This window comes from Microtus ochrogaster, linkage group LG3, assembly GCF_000317375.1.
Source record: "Microtus ochrogaster isolate Prairie Vole_2 linkage group LG3, MicOch1.0, whole genome shotgun sequence".
Taxonomy (NCBI): Eukaryota; Metazoa; Chordata; class Mammalia; order Rodentia; family Cricetidae; genus Microtus; species Microtus ochrogaster.
In genome coordinates this window covers 16,829,895-16,835,059 of record NC_022029.1, presented here as the reverse complement: position 1 = coordinate 16,835,059, position 5,165 = coordinate 16,829,895, and the positions used below count along the sequence as shown (strand labels likewise).

Here is a 5,165-nt window from a genome sequence, read left to right as displayed (position 1 = left end):
CCTTAATGATTACAAACCAAGGCACACCGCCTACCTTCATGTACCAGGAGTGTGAAGCCATTGTCCAGTCTATTATTTATATCAGAACCCACTGGGAGCCTCTACAGTCTTGTGCCCAATGATAGCCTTTTTGGCATTTAAGGCATTAGGTCTTTGGGTGAGACCTGGGACAACCCCTACCTAAGTGACCAGACTGTCCACATCCCCAGCAAGTATGGTCTGGTGGGGCAGAATTATCATCCTTGTCAAGTTTGGCATTGATCACAGCATTGATGGAAGCCATGGGTGGAAATGGGCCTGTTCTGTGTGTCAATATCATGGGTGACCAAGGCCCACTTATGACTATTCTCATTTCTACCAGGTACCATGGCATTATGGGTGATGATGCTGAGCCCTTCCCAGGTTAGTTGTTTAATAAGGATATCCTTGGTAGGGCCAGATGGGACACACTTTTCTTTTTCTTTTGTTCTTTCTTTTTTTAAACTTTACTTAAGGGAACTTTAATTTTTTTTTTTAATACAGAAAACAAGAAGTTCCAAGAATTCTAAAGCATACTGTGCTCAAGTTCCTGGTGACTGAGAGTATCTTTGACATTGTTTGCATAAAAGAATTGAGAGCTGTTTCAGAATGCCTTAGCTGATATCTACTTGATTCACAAACAGACCACACAAATATTGACAGGACTCAGACTAATTGGGCAACCACACTCACAGACTAAAATCATGTCCTGAACTGCAATCAATGGATTCTGTTCTTGTGGAACATTTGTACACTGTGTGAAGATATATCACCGTGCTTGGTTTAATAAAAAGCTGAATGGCCAATAAATAGGTAGGAGAAATAAATTGGATTTCTGGGGAGAAAAAGGAAGAAGAGGAAGAATCTAGGTGCAAGGAATACCAGGAGACATGGAGTGGAAACAGGAGATACAAGATGGAAGAAAGGTAATGCCATGTGATAGAATGTAGATTAACAGAAATGGGTTAATTTAAGTAATAAGAGCTAGTTAGGAACAAGCTATAGGCCAAGCTTTCATAATTAATTAATAAATCCATGTGTCATTATTTGAGGACTAACAGTCCCGATGAGGAAGTACTACTTGCTAATTCTGTCATATGCTTCATTTTTTTTTTTCTGTATACAGAGAACAGGGGATGTGCTTTTCAACAGCATTGGTGACACAGGTTGAAAATTCAGAAAATGGTTCCACAGCCTGCTGGACAAGATTGCAGAAATAGCCTACACTGTCCTGGGGGCATACAAAGTTTGGGGGCTGATGTAGGAGAAGCTGTTTATTTGTTCCCAGTTGCTCAGACCCGAAATAACTACACAGAAACTATATTATTTGCAATACTGTTTGGTCAATAGCTTAAGTGTATTTCTGGCTAACTCATATCTTAAATTAACCCATTTCTATTAGTTTTTATTTTACCATGAGGCTCATGGCCTACCAGCAAGGCTCCAGCTGACAACTCACATCTTTCCCCTCTGGTGGCTACATGGCACCTCTAAACTCTGCCTTCCTTCTCCCAGTATTCAGTTTAGTTTTCCCCACCTAGCTCTACTCTTTTGCCCAATCACAGGCCAAGACAGTTTCTTTATTAACTAATGGTATTCACAAAATATAGGGGGGATTCCACATCAGAGGGCCTTAAAGGTTAGGTCAGACACTTGTTGGAAATAGGCCTGTAGGCCAATCATGGATTGTGAGACAGGATCAGGGTATTGTCCTTGGCCAGTAAGCATGATGAGGGTAATATTAAGTCCAAACTGCACATTTGTATGGGCTTGGGTCTCTGCTGCATTATTCTAGGCAGAGTGCCATTGGAGAAAAACTGAGGGGTCAAGGACTGACTGCCTTCAACATGGAGTACCAATCATAATGGGTTTGAAGCTGCATGGCCCATTGTCTGAGTATTTGCTCAAAACAGGGAGAATCAGGGTAGCATTGATAGCCCTTACACATGCCCACATGGCTCCCAGCCTGCTCCCAGCCCTGCTGCCACTGGGAAGGCACATAGCCAACAAGGACAATATCACTGGAGCCTCCAGACTCCAGAGCATCCAGAAGTGCTCAAGCATATCAAAAATGGACTGGAATCACAGATGTTGGACCTCGCATAGACCCTACTCATTCAGTGACAAATGCAGGTGTTTGGCCTTGTTCTGGATGTAGAAAGTGAGGACATAGTCACTACATCTTGTCTCACTGTGATGTGCCAGGAAGACACCATGGGAGCCAGTGCCTCCTTCCAGCACTAGCTAGGCAACCTTAAATGCCATGGAAGCAAGGATATCCTGAGAGGGGCTGATCTCCCTCAGCACCCTCTGAATCCCCTTGGAACAGGAATGACCCTGTGGCTGCTTCTGGAGTATCCAGGGGAGGGGAGGGGTTCAGAGGGGATAAATTGTCTCTGTAGGGGCCTCTCCTCAATGGGAAAATGAGGAGGCAATTTCAGAGGAAGCACTGAGTCAAGGAGGTAGCAATGGAGGCAGAACTAGGGGAGAAGGATGCCGATGGCTGGTCAGAAAGGCTTCCATAAGCCCCAGGAACCAAGTGGTCCCAGATCCTGGCTGGGCAGGGCAGGGCAGCTCCAGGCTGTCTGCATTATTCTTTGTGTAGAAGGAGGTCCCAGGGGCCAGAGCAAGGGCCATGGGATAGGGGCTGATAGCAGGGCAGAGTCCTGGGCTTAGGAACTCCTGGATGTCAGACACCCAGATCACAGGAAGTGCATCAGTTGTCTCCAGAATGTACTCTGAAGGGCCTTCTACCTGAACCACAAACGTGTTCTCCCTGTCGGCATCTCTAGGGCCGTGGCTGTGCAGACATCAGTGAGAGTAGAACAGGGATGCTGAGTTGGGACCGGGATGCCTTGGGTGGTACAAAGAACTCCAGGCAACTGCCTCTTCCTCCTCCTTCTCCTCCACTTTGGAGGAGTAGGTGACACTTCTGCCCTTGAGGCTGCCCTCCTCCCCCTGAGGTCAGCCCAGCCACCCCTCCTTCACAACGCACTCCTTCTGGGTCAGGGACAGCTTCTTCAGCCCCCATGAAACTGAGCAGCTCTTCTCTCTGTACCATTTTTGCTCCGTCTTTCAAGGTTCCCCCTCCATGACTCGGTCTCAGCCTCTTAAAGTGGTGAGTCCATGTCTCCCCAGGGGATGTACCATCACAAGCCAGTCCCCTACCAAGTGTCCCAGCACCACCTAGGACTGGAGGACCGGATGTGGCCTCCAGAGGCCCAGTTGGGGAGGAAGAGTCAATGGCCCCTCGCCACTACAAGCTGCCACATACAGAACTTCTGACTGAGCAACCCACTGAACGGAGGGAAAAGTGTTTCTTCATCTTTGGCTTTGAGGACATTATAGAGGAGGAAGAGACTGAGGAAGGAAGGGGGCCAGCTAGGTCCTCAGGAGATAGAGATGAGCCCAACACAGCCAGGGCCCACCCACACTGCAGTTGTCAAGGGACAAGTCATGTGGTGGTTCAGTCTCCACACCAGGGTTCAATGGGGCCAAGATAGGTAGGGAGAGTGAGCCGGAGGCCCGGGCCACCTCAGCTTTGAAGTGCTGCAGGAATAGCTCATCAAATCAGCCAGAAAAGGCAACTTCTGTTCCAGGCTCTGCATATTGTGGGTACAGACCAGGTAGAGGAGAAAACGGCCTGCAAGAATCAGGGCAGAGGCCCTCACATGAGACTCACAGAACTTTTGCCAACTTTGGGGAGGGGGTGGTAGCAGTGCTGGCAGAGAAGGGAAAGGTCCCATCCTCCAGGGAAGGGACACCATTCATAATAGGCCCCAGGAGGAGCCAGTGAGGAGGTGCAGCAGAGAAGAAAGCAGCCAAAAGGCACGGGGTGAGTGACAACTGCATCTCAGTCCCTGTACTCAGCTCCAGGGTCAAACTAGTGGAAGCAGCTGCCATCTGGGGAGAACATTCCAATCCCTGAAGGGAAAGGGGATTCAACCCCAGATGAATGGCCGAAGCCTTTCTGTGAATTAAAAGACAGGATCTTGTCCTAAGGCCTTTAATAGGTGCTCACATAACCAGATTAGTTGACAAGAGAGACTAAAAGAGGAAGCTCAACAGTTTATATGCCGAAGAGCGGTTGGTCGGGACGCCCCTGGAGAATGACCCCTGGCCAAAGTCATCAGTTGTCCTCAGGCTGTGAGGGAGTCCCTGTGAGGATAAGGACAGAAGGGAAAGCAGTGTTCCCGGACCCAGTGTGCTGCTTATAGTGAGGGACTTCCGCAGTTTGTTAGGCCACGGCCTTATGCTCACACAATGTCTCCTGGCAAAAAGGATCCATTGGACGGTCCTTTATGGGTTCTACCTCCTGGGCGGTCAGCCCTTATGTGGAGGTACCAGGATGAACCAAGTCACAATGGAGAGTTCCTAACCAGGAAGACAAATGGGAAAGAAAAGAAAATGGAAGAGAGGAAAGAAAGTCCCAACTCACCAAGGGCTTAGAAAATGACAATAGGGATCAGAAAGTCACCAAAAACAGCCAAAGCAGGTGAACTCAAGACACTGGCAGAGTCGGGACAGGGACAGCAGTGGGGGCAGCAAACAAAAAAGAAAAATGCCCAAAAGAGGTTAAGGAGGACCCAAAAAGTGAGCTAAAGGAAAAGGTGTTTTCACACTGGGCTCCAGTAGTAGTTTCTTGCAGGCTCCTTGCTGCTGCCTGTTGTGTGATCCCCATTTCCCAGGCAGAGGGGGGAGGGGAGCGGGTGAGAAGATGTAGCGACAGCGACACAGACTCCAAGAGATTCCAATGTAAAAGTTCTTTATTGTAGAAGGGTTGGGAGTTTTATGGGGTTAGGGAAATTAAGCTGCCACAGGAAGCAGGAACATTTTTGGTTGGTGCTTTTGAAACTGGCAGCTGCTGCTGGCGTGCTGTGATTGGCTAGGAGTGCGTGTCATTAGTTACTGTGCTTTTGATTCTCTGACAGGTTGTTTTGGCCAATTTTGTTTAATCATTGGGAGTGTGCTTGCATTATTGCCCTACCTCAGAGGTGCACACAGAGGACCCTCTGGACCTGGAGATACAGTGGTTCTGAGTGGCCTGGTGAGGATGTATGAACTGAACTTGGGGCCTCTGCAGGAGCAGCACTCACTGCTAACCAATGGGCTGTCTCGCTAGCACCTGTTATTATCTCTTGCTCTTC

General features: G+C 48.4%; 1 pseudogene; it reads right to left on the bottom strand.

Moving 5' to 3' along the window:
* Positions 1-1,843: 1,843 nt before the first annotated feature.
* On the bottom strand, positions 1,844-3,789 carry LOC101982412 (annotated as a pseudogene).
* Between the last annotated feature and the right edge of the window lie 1,376 nt (positions 3,790-5,165).